The sequence below is a fragment of the Ictidomys tridecemlineatus genome, chromosome 13 (genome assembly GCF_052094955.1).
Source record: "Ictidomys tridecemlineatus isolate mIctTri1 chromosome 13, mIctTri1.hap1, whole genome shotgun sequence".
NCBI lineage: Eukaryota > Metazoa > Chordata > Mammalia > Rodentia > Sciuridae > Ictidomys > Ictidomys tridecemlineatus.
The window spans coordinates 72,379,039-72,392,675 of NC_135489.1; the positions used below are offsets into that span (position 1 = coordinate 72,379,039).

Genomic DNA, 13,637 nt, shown 5'->3' on the forward strand with positions numbered 1-13,637 from the left:
GAAAGGAATCAGGTGAAAATGTAGACTTGACCATCTCCATCCCTGACATCACAGGTCTGAGGTGATGTGCAAAAAGGTTTTGAAAAAATGAGTCACCCACAGATGCCATTCTCCATCACCCACAGTGGAAGCTCAGGACCCACAGTAGAGAAGCTGCACAGCAACTCAAAGCTCCTGATGCAGCAGCAGGGATGCTGCCCTGAGACACGGGTGAGAGAACAGAGTGTGAAGGCAAGGGGCAGCCGAGCTCCAGTGGCAGGAATCAGAGTGAGGTTCCCTCTGGGTATGAGGGCGAGGGTGACTGCACGCTGAGGGGCACAGGGGCCTGAGCAGGGCAGCAGGACATGGACTCTGCTGCCATGGTGTGTCGCTACATGAAGGGAAGAGTCTGGCGGGGAATACAAGGCACAGACATGTGTTTTTTGGGGGGTAAAGAGGCTCTAGTTTTCTGTGAATAATAGAATCAAGGAAAAAGGAGGGGTCATCTTCTTGGCGAGGCCAGGGGCGAAATGTGTAGTCTGCATACAGTGGAACCCAGCAGGTAGGAAATGCCAAATGAATACCTGACAGTTGACTAGACCACTCTGTCTAATCCAGCCATCCCAGAACTCCCTTAGTTCCCTTCCAAATCGGGCTGTGTGGAATCCCAGATCTCTCCTGTGCATGACATTTGGTCCATAAATCCCACTCACCTCCAGAGGTCTAAGTCTAATGACTCTGCAAATGATCTCAGCAGACAAGGCGGGGATCTCGTAAAACCTCAGGCTTTTGGTGATCCTGCAGACAGCTTCATGGAGCTTCAGGCACACAGTCAAGTAGGACTCAAACGAGGTTTTCTCAAGAATCCTACCCACCAGGAGTCCAGAGAGATCATTTAAGTCATTGGGAAATGAGAAAACAATACCAATTATCAATTACCAGTCCCTTCCCTTTAAAAGACCTACAAGTATGCCTGTACTCACAGCTTCTCAGGAGGCTGAGGCAGGAGGATGGCCAAGTTCAAGGTCAGCCTCAGCAAATTACAAGACCTTATCTCAAAATAAGAAATAAAAAGGGCTGGGAGTATGGCTCAGTGGTAGAGAGCCTCTGGGTTCAATCCCCAGTACTGCAAATAAATTATTTACTTAAAATAAATGACCTACAAGAAGGCATTTACTTGTTCTCCCCCAGACTATCATGACAATAGGTCTTAAAGCTGTGACTAAGATAAAAATGGAACACACAGTTCCTTTGTCTTAGCTCAGCAGTTGGAACTCTATCAAAAGCAAGATAAAATATTTGCAAATACATTCCCTTATTCAAAAAACCTCAAGGGATGAATATTTATAATCATTAAAATATGATATATACTTGGAGAAAAATTCAGAGGGACATGAGAGGGAGGGAGGGAGGGTGCTAGAAGAACAATGTGCACTGAGCACAGAATTTCTTCCACCTGGCATGACCAGGTTTCACATTTACTGACTGACAGCCTGGTGATATGAGAAAGGACCCTGCAAAGTCACAGGGGCTTGCCACACAGGGGGACCCTCTGCTATGCCCCATGTCCAGACACACCAGGGGCTTGGAGCAGGGAGCACCAGCAGTGCTGAGAGGCTCTAGGAACACACAGGTCTCTGGTGCACATTCCTGTTCTGTGTTTCCCATGCTGTTCCTCCAGGTGTCAAAGGTCACTCCAGGTGTGGGAGTAAATGATTCTGCAAGGCCACCTTTGATTTTTGTTTTATATTGGCCCAACTTACAAAAAACGTAGAACTAAATGTTTAAAAAATGCAGGACACATACATTTGTACTGTGACAATGATCATTTAAAAATAAGTGACTACACAAAGGTCAAAAGATCGGATGGGAATGAAGCAAAATCTCAGCACCCAAGAACTGTTATTTGCTTTTTTGTTTGTTTGTTTGTTTGGTACTGGGGACTGAACCCAGGCCTTGCACATGCTAGGCAAGTGCTCATCCCCTGAACTACATCCACAGCCCTGTTGATTTCCTTTAAGAGAAAGAAGAGGAGGAGGAGGAAGAGAAGGAGGAGGAGGAGAAAACATGGATGGCTGGATTGGCAACTGCAGAAGACACTGGGGCACTTGCTCATGTACCACCCTCCCACTTTGACAGCAGGTGACCCACACCATATAGGAGCCCATGTGAAGGGGCTATACCAGCTGCTCTACTTACACATCCTGATAGATGTCCATGAGGTGCATCAGCATTTTGAAAACATTCTCAACATGCTAGGGCAGGAAAGAGAAAGGGAAATATGAAAGGTCCAACTAGGAAACAGCTGTCTGTGCCAAGAAGGGAAAAAGGCACAGGGACTCATCCTGTTCTCCCTGTATTCAAGCCTTGAAGGGCTCAAGGACCAAACTTCATTTTCAACCAGTGAAATGCACACTGTAAATTAATGCCATTTTCCTTTTTTTTTTTTTTTTTTTTTTTGGAAGCAGGTATCAAACCCAGGGCTTTGCATCTGCAAGGCAAGTGCTTTGCCATGAGCTACATCTCAGTGCTTATCTCATTTTCTTTACCCCAAAAAGAAAGACAGTAAGCATAAAATGTGTGACAGCCAGAGTGCCTTCTAATACTCATATCTAACAAATGGCTACTGTTCTCTTGTGCTCTATTTCCTAAACAAGAATCAACTTTGGAAAGTCAAACTTTCACCCTAAGAAATAGGGATTTCTTATTTCAATAATTTTCTTATTATTTCTTGGCACTTCCACCAATCTGCCCTTCAGGACAGAAGACCCACATGCACTCAATGTTCAGTTGTAACCTGCTTTTGCTAAGAAAGGACCTGACACCCTACCCCCAAAAACAAACCTCCAAGAGATCTTCTGAGATCTTAGAGATCTTCTGAAGCCGTTGCAGCCTGTAGTGAGTCCCTAGGAAAGAGTCCAGGACGCTAGCAGGCATGAGACTCAAGTATTCATTGGAGTTTTCCATATAGGCAACCAGGCTTTCCAGAGGCAGCAAACTGAACCAGGATCGAAAGAGATACTCATCCATACTCAGCAACTGCTTCTTCCTCTCCATAAAGTTAACAAACTGATTCCTGAATGAAGAAACCGGGACAGAGACCAGGGCAGCAGTGAGAGCACTGAACAGACTCAAGACAAGGAAAAGCAAAGCTGGGAAGGTCCAGAAAGCTCAGATTTTAATGATGATATCAATGCATCATCATGTGGAAACAGACATACAGAGTGAATCAGATGAAAACTGAACAGAATAGCCAAGTGTATGGCACATCTGTGATCCCAGCAACTCAGGAGGCTGAGACAGGGGGATTGAAAGTTCAAGGCCAGCCTGAGCAAATCAGTGAGGCCCTGTCTCAGAATAAAAAATAAAAAAGGGCTATGGATGTGGCTCAGTAGTTAAGCACCCCTGGTTTCAATCCCTGGCACCAATAAATAAATAAATTTAAAAATAACAAAAATAAATAAAATTTTAAAAAAACAAATAAATTTTAAAAATCATTTCTATTTAGCTTTCATTTCAAAAGGTTCCTAAAATAGAGAAGAGATGAGAAAAATTGAGCTTATCGCCTTCAACCCTAAAGATGGCACCAGGCTCCCAGTGGACGGAGAGGGCAAGGGGACAGGACACTCCACACATGGCAGTTATCAGTGGTGGAAATGAGTGCAAAGGCTGCTTTCATGCTTAATTCAGATTTATTTTAAGTTTTAAGTTTTATACTTCTCTCTTAAATTGGATTTAAATTATTTTTTTGTGGTGTTGAGGTGGCAACCTAGGGCCTCGCCCTTGCAAGTAGGCCTCTGCCACTGAGTACAGCCCAGCCCCCTACAATTTTTCTTATGTAGGTTGTGCTTTCCATGTTTTCTCTGAAAAACCTTTCCTCACTTCAAGATGAGGTTATTTAGAAGCAGCATGCCATTAACACATAGGCATGTAAGGATTTTCCAGAGAGCCATCTGCTCAGCTGTGGTTAGGAACCTGCACTCTAACCACAGCTGAGTACTGAGTGGTTACCACCTTAGGGTACTGAGAGTGGTCCAGCTCAGAATGCAGCCTGTCTTGCTCCATGTTCCACAGGCACACCTGAGAAGGCCATGTGTCCTGTCATGCAGGGCACTAAAGCCCCTGGGTGACACCTGGGTCTGGTTTCTCTGCAGCTTTCTCCCCAGTGTCTGTACCATATTTATTCTCTAGCCATTTGCTCCACCAGTTCCTGGAAAGGAGGCACAGAACTCCACAGAGGTACAGATCTGCCTGTTCCTCCTCTCAGACTCTTGATTGGGGACTGGATTTGATTCTCCACCTATTCCTCTGTAACTCCCGCTCTGACTCTTTTTATTTTTTGTGGTGCTAGGGTTGGAACCCAGGGCCTCAGCCAGCTTTTTAAATTGGTGGAATGCATATTGATTAGTATTTCAGTTTATCATTTATTTAGCTTGGAGTTTTGCATCTCTGAGTCCCCTTTAGCCTCTTGAAGTGCAGTTCTAAGTGGGGAAAGGGGTGTTCAAGCCCTTCCCTCGCCCACCCTGGGGCCCTGGCAATACCTGGAGACACATGTGCCTTTAAGAACTGGGGAGGGGGCAAGACCAGCAGCACCTTCCAGGTGGGAGCCAGGCACACTGCTTGACACCCTACAGTGCATAGGATGGCCTCCACCACACAGAATGGCCTCGTCCCAAAAATACAACAGTGCTAAAAGTCAAGAAATCATGCCTAGAATTACGTTAGACAGTGGATTTTTAAAATTAATTATCATCATGATTTTATTTATTTATTTATTTATTTATTTTAGTAATGGGGAGTAGTGCACTCAACCACTGAGCCTCATCCATGGCCCTTTTTTAAATCTTATTTTGAGATTTTAAAGTTGCTCAGGCTGGCCTTGAACTTATGATACTCCTGACTTGGCCTCCCAAGTCTCTGGGATTTCAGGCATGTACCACCACACCTGGCTTAAAAGTTAGGTTTTTTTTTAATTGTAGTAAACATAACCTAAATTTTAGCATTTCAACCATTTTCCAGTATTTGCAATGTGTCAATGACATCACATTGTCACACAACCAAACTCTAGAACTTTTTTCATCTTGCAAAACTGAAACTCTATCCTCATTAAAGACTAACTCCCCATCCCTGGCCCCTGGCAAGCCACACTACTCTGAGTGTGAGGATGCTAGGGACTTCATGGGTGGAATCACATGGTAATTGTCCTTTTGTGGTCTGCTTTGGTTCATTAGCTCAATGTCCTCAGCACAGGTCTGCACTGCAGCATGTGACTGAACCTGTCTCCATGTGAAGGCTAAGCACTCTGTATGAGTGCCACCTCTCCCTCCTCCATTCACCCTTCCACAGTCCCTTGGATTCACTGAGTCTTTTCTCCAGCTGCCTTGGAGAAAGTCTTTCTTTTGTGCCCAGCAGCCATGACTGTGCCGGATGTGAGTGGCCTGCCCCTGTCCTCCCTGGAGTCTTTAGGTAATGGGGAGTCTTAGGCAGCACTCTCTGTTCTGGGAAACCCAGCACAATCTTTCCATCTTTCCTCTGGCCTCTTTCTCCTCTTTCTCCTCTTTTCTCACCTGGTTTTCACCCACAGACCTCAGAAGTTCTGTTCTACTTTTCTCCCCTCTGCTCCTTCTCTGTGTGAGCATGATATTTCTATTGCCCAGTCCCCAGTCCTCTGGTTCTTGGCCCCTTCCCCGCTGCTGTCTCCAGGTGGCTGCTGAGCCATCAAGAAGAGTCTCCTTCTGTCCTCCAGGTGTCATCTGTGGCCTTCCGACTTGACAATTTTCTTAATACCCATGGTTTCCAATGCTCTTCTGAAATTTCCCAACTGTTCAGAACATGTTCCAATTTTTCTGAAGGTCCTTTAATAAATTCCTCATGTTTGGGGCTATCTGTGGGTTTCACCCCCCTATTTCCTCCCTGGCTGTGCAGTATGAGGGAGAGGAGCCAGGGCTTTGCTGTAGCTTAGAGAGACTCAGATCATGAAAGTTTTCAATCCTTTGACAGAAGGGCCACAGTACCCCAGGCAGAAGCCAGAATCTGAGTGTCCACAGAAAGTGGCTCCTATCTCCTGCTTCAGCCTTCAGCAAGCTCTGTGCATCCACATCTCAGGAACAGTGACTTTTCCAATTTTCAGTCCCTCTCCCCACTGGATGGCCACTGTCTTGTACACACTGCAGGGCCCAGTGAGCCCATGGTCATTGTCTCTTTACTCTTGCCCACCAAGACTTCCACACTCCAGGAGGCCTGAGCCTCCCACCTACAGGATAGCACACCATTCTCACAATTAGAGAGCAGAGAGTGTGGAAGTCTTCTGCTTCACCTAAGAATTATGGCCTGCAAAAAGAGGATCTTGCTCCAGCCCTGCAAAAATGCAATCACCACCCCTCACCTCAGGTAAAAGGCAAGGTCAGAGGCAAGATCATGAACTAAGGTTTGCAGTACTGGGGGCTGTGTCCTGGGACACACAGAGGTGCTAAGTGTCTGTCACACAAATGAGTAAACACACATTAATACAGTCATAAGAGAAAGACTGCCCAGCACAGTAGCCACACCGGTGATCCCAGTTGCTCCAGAGACAGGAAGATCATGAGTTCAGGCCAGGCCAGGCAACTTAGCAAGACTGGTCTCAAAAGTTGAAAATTTAAGAAAGGACTGGGGATGTAGCTCAGTGGCAAAGTGCTAAAGAATCATTATTCCAAGAGGCGCTTATATAAATGCAGCTTTACAACTTACTCATTTAGCCATTTTTCCTGAAACTGAGAGAAGGAGATTCCCTTAAGGGCAGCCCAGATGTCCTCAGGCTGGCTCACAAAGTCCTTTCTTGGAGGAACCAGCTGCATACAGTAGTGCAGGACAGGGAGGATGCCCAGCCAGTGGACGACTCTTGCGTCTATGCACCTTTGGCACAGGTTGACCAAGTACTCTTGCCATCTGGAAGGGAACCAAGACCTAATGTGACCTGTGGTTGGCTGTGTCTGACCTGCCCTGTGGTCCAATGTCTCAGGAGAGCAACCAGCAGAAGTAGCAAGTGGCACACCTGAACCGAGTTCCAGATCAGGAGACATAGGGTGGCAAGGGGGACAAATTCCCTAGACCCCATCCCAGTGCACCAGAATGTCATGAATCCCAACAAACTCCCATGGGTGTCGTTTCCACCTACACAACAGCTGAGGTATTGAGGCCCTTGGTTTCCAGCCAAGAATTCACACAGGGCCTAGGGTTTAAACCAGGCAGTCTGGCAAAGGTGAACCTAAACACAAAGCAAACTTTTTTCTTTGTTTTGAACTGGGAATTGAACCCAGGGACACACTACTACTAAGCTATATTTCTAGCCTTTTTTATTTTGAGACATGGTCTTCTTTAGTTTCTGAGACTGGTCCCAAACTTGCAATCCTCCTGACTCAGCCTCCTGAGTCACTGGGATTACAGGCATGTGCCACTGTGCCCAGCTACAAAGCCACTTTTTAAAAGGAACAACTCATGGTGTGTGTCTCACAGGCACAGAAATAGATGCTTCTTCCTTCTCTCACACCCTCACACAGCTGTTTGTAGATTTCCTAACCAATGTCTCTCTTTCACAGAGGCCACAGCAACTGCCTGGGTCTTTAAAACTTAGGAAACCAACAGGTACTAAGAGCTCAGGAAAGGCTGTCTGATTTTACCCAAGCTCAAACCAAACAGAAGCAGAGGAGACCCTGATTGTCTGAGCATAGCAGCTCAGAAGAGGTCTCCTCAACCACATAAAAGGCTGTGGCTGACCCAGCAGGGGCAGTATGCTTCCAGAGCTACCAACACAGGTGGGACAGCAGGAACAGCAACCCTGTGGTTTCTGCAGCATTCCTAGGTGACACCTGCAGGCAGGCCTGGGCCCCAGTGCTAAGGCATGCTGAGCATGAAGAGGAAGGTCCTCCCAGGAACACTTTTGTCATGTATTTTATATTCATTTATTTTTTCCAGTTGCCCGGGCTGGCTGTAAGCTCTTGGGTTCAAGCAACCCTCCTGCCTCAACCTCCCAAGTATCTGGGATGACAGTGTTGCCGTGGTGCCTGGCTCTGTGAAGTTTTTTGAAGTCAGGATATTTGGGAGAACACAGAATTTAACAACACTAGCAATGAAACAATGCCAGGAAAATGACAGGAGCAAATGGTGACATGACTGTGGTTTTATTTTTCCCAGTGTGTGCACAGCCTTTCTCTAACAAGCACTTAGCTCTGTAATCAGATAAAAATCATGATAAATGCCTATGAAACCTCTGACCAAAAAAAACAAAAACAAAAACATGGGATACCTCTCAGATGTGCCCAGGATGTGGTGGAGTTCACTGTGTAGGACATCTGGAAAGCAGGTGCTAGGGCAGAGGATGGAGCACAGTGAGGTCAGGTCACCCTCTGATAAGCAAAGTTTGGTATCTTCCACCAGGAAAAGGAGGACCAAGCCTATTCTCATTCTGCTCCTCACAGGCCAGCCTTCAAGCAGGGCATCCCCACTTCTTCCTTCCAGAACCGGTTTAATCTGCTTTTTCAAACACTCCCATAGGTGTTTTCTCACCTGATGCAGGGGAAAAAAGAGGCACCATGGAGTGCATGCCCTGGAGGCTGAAGGATTCTTGGGCAGGGGATCAAGGCCCTGAGGAAGGGGAGCTCTGGGGAGGGTCCCACCTCCCTCGCCTCCCCAACACCCAGGCACACTTAGGTTCTGGAACAGCAGAAGCACAGGGATGCTCAGTCCCAAACCCTGCAGTGAGGTGGGTCTGGGAGACCCCTGGATGCTCCTGAGAGCTCAATGTCAAACTCCAGAGAGAGCGCCATCTCTGTCTCCAAGCCACAGTGTGGCTGAAGGGGCAATGATGGGCTCCACCCTTTCTTTCAACTCTGCCTAGGCCTTGAAAGAACTCAAGATCAGTGCTGGGAGTGAGGCTCAGAAGTGCAATCAGGAGGAGGGACATGGGGGCAGGGGATTCCCAAGAGGTGGAGCAGGAAAAGAAGGAAAGGAAAGGTCCTCCTGCCCCCTCGGCACCTGCCCCAGTCAGTCACAGGGTCTCCTTACTGGTAGTAGTCAGGGGACCCTGCCCACCCACACCAGAGCTGCTGGTAACCAGGGGAAGCCTGATACCTCTTCCTCTCCGAGGCCCAGGCTGTGCCAGGGCTGTGCTTTCCCTTCGTAAATCATAGGCACTTGGACAACATGATAAAACTGCCGGAACTGGGTGAAGCATTTCTGCAGGTTGACGAGGTTCCAGGTCTGAAGGTGGCTGAAGACGCGGCCCAGCATGATCTCAGCTGCTATCTTCTTCCCCTTCACCACCTCCTTCTTCATATTATTAGTGAAGAAGTTCTGAAATTTCTGGAATGTCCCAGGAGGCTTTGTGCAAATTATATCATCATATTGATGCCAGTCTATGGGTGATAGCAAGAAAAATGTCACATTTCAGATCTCAAAACCCACCAGCCCAAGGCACCATCCCAGAAGACAAACACAGGGGCGTAGCTGGGCACAGTGGTACATGTCTGTAATGCTAGTATCTAAGGAGGCTAAGGCAGGAGGATCACAGGTTGGAGGTCAACCTCAGCAACTTAGGGAGGCCCTGACTAAAATATAAACAGACAGGAAACTGGGGAGCACAGTCAGAGGATGAAAGAACGGAAGGAAAACAAGAGGATTCTGGTAAATTGAGGCAATCAGAACTCACTCCATCAGCTACCATGGCCATGCCCCTAGAGACAGAAATCCCAGACAACCCACAGTGATGAGCTTAAAACCAAGTCTCTGCTTAGTCATGCAGTTCAGAAAGCCTGGTAAAAGCTTTAAACATGACCACATGCAGGTTAAACATTTATTCCAAAATTGCATCTCTCATTAGCAAGTGAGTCCTGTTCTGGTAAATGACTTCAGAGTACCTACTGGGAACAGAAACACTCACTCCAAAGAGGACAGTGCAGATTACCCAGCAGACACAGAGATACTAGCAGGTGCCCACTACAGGGCAAGCACTGAATTCAAGTCTGCTCTAAAATCCAGCTTGCAAGAGACAAAATTATAGACCTAGAAAATCCAGTGACGTCAACTGTAAAATATTAGAAGACAAAAGTAGTTAGCCAAGCACCATGATGCCTGGCTGTACTCCAGGCAATTTAGGAGGCTGAAGTGGGAGGATCAAAATTTTGAGGGCAGCTGGGTAATTTAGCAAAACCTGACTCAAAATTTAAAAGAGCTAGGGATCCAGCTCAGGGGTAGAGGATTTATCCAGCATGCATGAGGCCCCAGCATTGTCAAAAAAAAAAAAAGTAAGAAATAAAAAGAAAAGAAAGAGAAGAAAAAAGACAGAAAACTTATAAAGTGGTCAGAGGTAGCTGAGCACCATGGTACATTCCTGTAATCCCGGTGACTCTAGAGGCTGAGGCAAAGGATTGCAAGGTCAAGGCCAACCTTAGCAACTTCAGAGGCCCTAAGCCAATTAAAAAATAAAAAGAGCTGGGGACATGGCTCAGTGGTAAAGTGCCCCTGGGTTTAATCCCTACTATCAAAAAAAAAAAAAAAAAGCCCTATGTGTAGAAAGACACACACAAATAGCAGTGAAATATTAAGACAGGTGCTGAGCAGGACTCCTGAGGCCCAAAGCAGGCACTGTGCACACTACTGTCCCATTGGTTGGTCCGGCCACCCCAGCTCTACCCTGTCCCTGCCAGGTGACAGTTGGCCAGGGTTCATATGCTGATTCAGGCATGGCCTCCTCTGGAGCTTCTCCTGACCCTACTCCAGCCCCTCACTTTGTGGGACTTGTCAGAGCAGAAATTCCATCTTTGCTTGTGGAATTATCTGATGAAGTCCAGTCTCCCCTAAAAGCTGAAGTCCTCGGAATACACTATTGTTATTAAATATTAAGTACATAGCCAGGAGGCATGGTGGACATATAGCCTCTCAAGAGGGTGAGGCAGGAGGACCTCTGGAGCCCAGGTGCTTGAGGTCAGCCCAAAAAACATATATTTTTTTAAAAATCCTAGGCCCTGGGGGGAGCTGAGGACAGGGCTGGGTGCCCAGGCAGGCCAGGACAGCCAGTAGCTACAGAAAAGGTCACATACAAAGAGCTGCTAGAGGGCCTGAAGTGGTGCAGAAGGTTCTTTCCAAGGATTCAGCAAGTCAAATGTGGAAGCCAACCAAATGCCACCAACAAAACGTGACAAATAGCAGAGAACCACAAGGAAGCTCTCGACACCCTGTCCTGCTTCCAGTCACCACCTAGCTGCCTCCAGAAAGGGCCAACCAGCAGCTCCCTGTTCCCTGCTTTGTCCCAGAGTCTGCCTGGGACCTGGGGACCACTCTTCCTACTGCCCAAGTCCTTCCTCTGGCTTGTCCTCTCTCCTTCCCATTTCCTCTCTCGCATAATTTAAACCACAGCAGGGGCAGCGCACAGCAGAGGACCCATGCAGACCAGGCAGTCTACTCCACACAGCAGCATACAAGCCAGGACACAGGTGTCACAGGAAAGGCCCTTTACCTCCGGAGCACAGGAGGGAGGACTTGACATACAGGCAGCGGTTCACGTGCTCGCCTGCCTTCTGTGGCTGCTCGTAGATGTACTCATACTCCACGGTGCAGTTGGAACCTTGGCCACAGTGAAGGACGTACTTGTAAGGGATAGCTCTATCCAGGCTCTGCCTGGGAATGACAATGCTGCCTTCGATGAGGGACCCGTGCTCATGTAAGTCCCTGCAAATCAACAGACACTGGCCAGTTATCTGGAAGTCTTACATCAGAAGATTTAGGTCTCAAACACTGGGAACATAGACCCAAAATTATAACAGACACTGACCAAGACAGCATGTCTAGAACAGGGCAGGGCTTTGTTTCCAGTTAGAACAGAAAAAAGAGCCATAGCGAAGCGAAACAAAGACATGCATGCTGGGAATATCAAACACACACTCATCCAGGGAGCAGGGTCACCCCGGGAACTCACTGATCAACTCTAACACACTCTCAGAGGGCTGGGGGCCGCGGGACTCACTCAACATAGTACATCTTGCAAGCGTCTCTCCACTCGGGCCGTCCGAGCTCTTCTCCTCCCCTGATGAACACCGTGTGGAGCTCGGGGTCGAAGGTGACATGCTGGGGGATGATGGCATGGAAGTGCACAGTGATCCCCTCCTTGGGCTTCAGCCAGCTGGAAGAGAGAAGGAAGCACTGTGGTCACCAACTGCTCCTGGCCCAGCCCACCTCCTCTTTCTCTACTGGTATCACCCCTGGCTGCTGCCCATCACAAGCGGCCAAGAAGTGGAGAGTAGGGTGTGAGTCCCTGGCCTAGCCAGCCCGCCTCCCCTGACACCCCTGGACTGAACTCATCCCAGCGGCCCTCAACAGGCACAGATGTCCTCCCTGTGCCTTGGGCCTGGGCTGGCGACTTGGTACCTTGTGGGGACAGCCCATGCTCTGGCCTTCTGTTTCTTCTGCTCCTTCTCCTTTGTCATAGCAGCTGTGTAATTTTTGTCACTCCCTTCAGGCTTCCTCAGGTCTTTGGGTTCTGAGCTGTGTTCACCTGTTTTTTCTCCAGTAGCAGCCAACCCGTCCTTGGTCTCACCCTCCTGAAAAGAGCAACCAAGCCCCAGCCTGAAAGGCTACCTCTAAGCCAAGCATCTCACAGCATCCCAGGTGGACTGTCCAGTCCTTCCAGTCCACTCCCATGGCCTCTGAGGACCCTTCCCCAACCTTGCCTGGCCCCTCCTCCCTCCCTCACTCCTGGGCACACTAGTTCCTTCCACTGCACCTGTGCTGCTGACATGAAGAGCTCACTTTGGCCTGGGCAAGTCCAACCTGATTTGATGTGGCTATGCCCATCAACACCACAGCAGGGAGCTGTTGGCACACCCATGGCCCTGGAGGAAGGTCCACACCAGGCACCTTGTTTCCAAACTCACCAGGGCCCAGCCCAACCCACATGTGAAATAGTGTGCGACCATGGTACTCAGGAACAGCCATAGCCCTTTGTGAGTGACAGCATCCCTCTACAGGGATGAAGCGGCCCTGCTTTCCTCATGTTCACAGCACCTTCATTACATGAGCGAGCTTCTCTACTGGTATTATAGTGAACCTGGAACACACCCAACCAATGCCCTGGAAAGTGAACCCCAAAAAGCAGACACCAATCTGCCCGCCACACCACTAGTGTCTCAAGAACAGCCTGCTGATGGGCACAGACCCAACTTGGATGCCACTTGCCTGGTGAGAAGAACCCTGGGTGGCTTGTGGATGTCAATAGAGAGACTTTCACAAGAAATAAAATCTGGGAGTCAGGGTGGGCAGGCAGGATGTGCAGCACAGAACAGAAAGACGGTGCCTCCCCCCAAAATGACCTGCCACAAGGCCCAAAACCTGAGTGGGTGCTGCCACCTCACAAATGGCCCAGCTCAGCCCCTTCAGCAGAAGCATGAGGGCAACCAGCTGATCCAGGGCTAGTGGGAGGCTCTGCAGCCAGGCACACAGACTACCTCCTCAGTGACACCTGTGATTTGATGGTTTTTATTGCAGCCATCCTAATGTATGTGGAGGAGGTCTTGCATTGCCCAGGAGGAAGCCTGGGAGCAGGCACCACACTCTGGGTGTCTGTGAGCTGGAACTGAGCCAGGGAGTCCCCTCTCCCCTGCCGCCCTGTGCTCCTGAATACTGGCAAG

General features: G+C 48.4%; 1 pseudogene across 1 annotated transcript in view; it reads right to left on the reverse strand.

The window, feature by feature from the left end:
• Window positions 1-12,945, reverse strand: part of LOC144369682 (E3 ubiquitin-protein ligase RNF213-like) — a 40,402-nt pseudogene extending 27,457 nt beyond the window's left edge. The window contains exons 1-10 of the transcript XR_013429433.1: window positions 12,760-12,945; window positions 12,379-12,551; window positions 11,978-12,133; window positions 11,471-11,682; window positions 9,088-9,371; window positions 8,264-8,523; window positions 6,709-6,906; window positions 2,824-3,055; window positions 2,179-2,234; window positions 693-846 (exon numbers count right to left, since the gene is read on the reverse strand). The product of XR_013429433.1 is annotated as an E3 ubiquitin-protein ligase RNF213-like (transcript). The remainder of the gene's footprint in view (window positions 1-692; window positions 847-2,178; window positions 2,235-2,823; window positions 3,056-6,708; window positions 6,907-8,263; window positions 8,524-9,087; window positions 9,372-11,470; window positions 11,683-11,977; window positions 12,134-12,378; window positions 12,552-12,759) is intronic.
• Window positions 12,946-13,637: the final 692 nt, after the last annotated feature.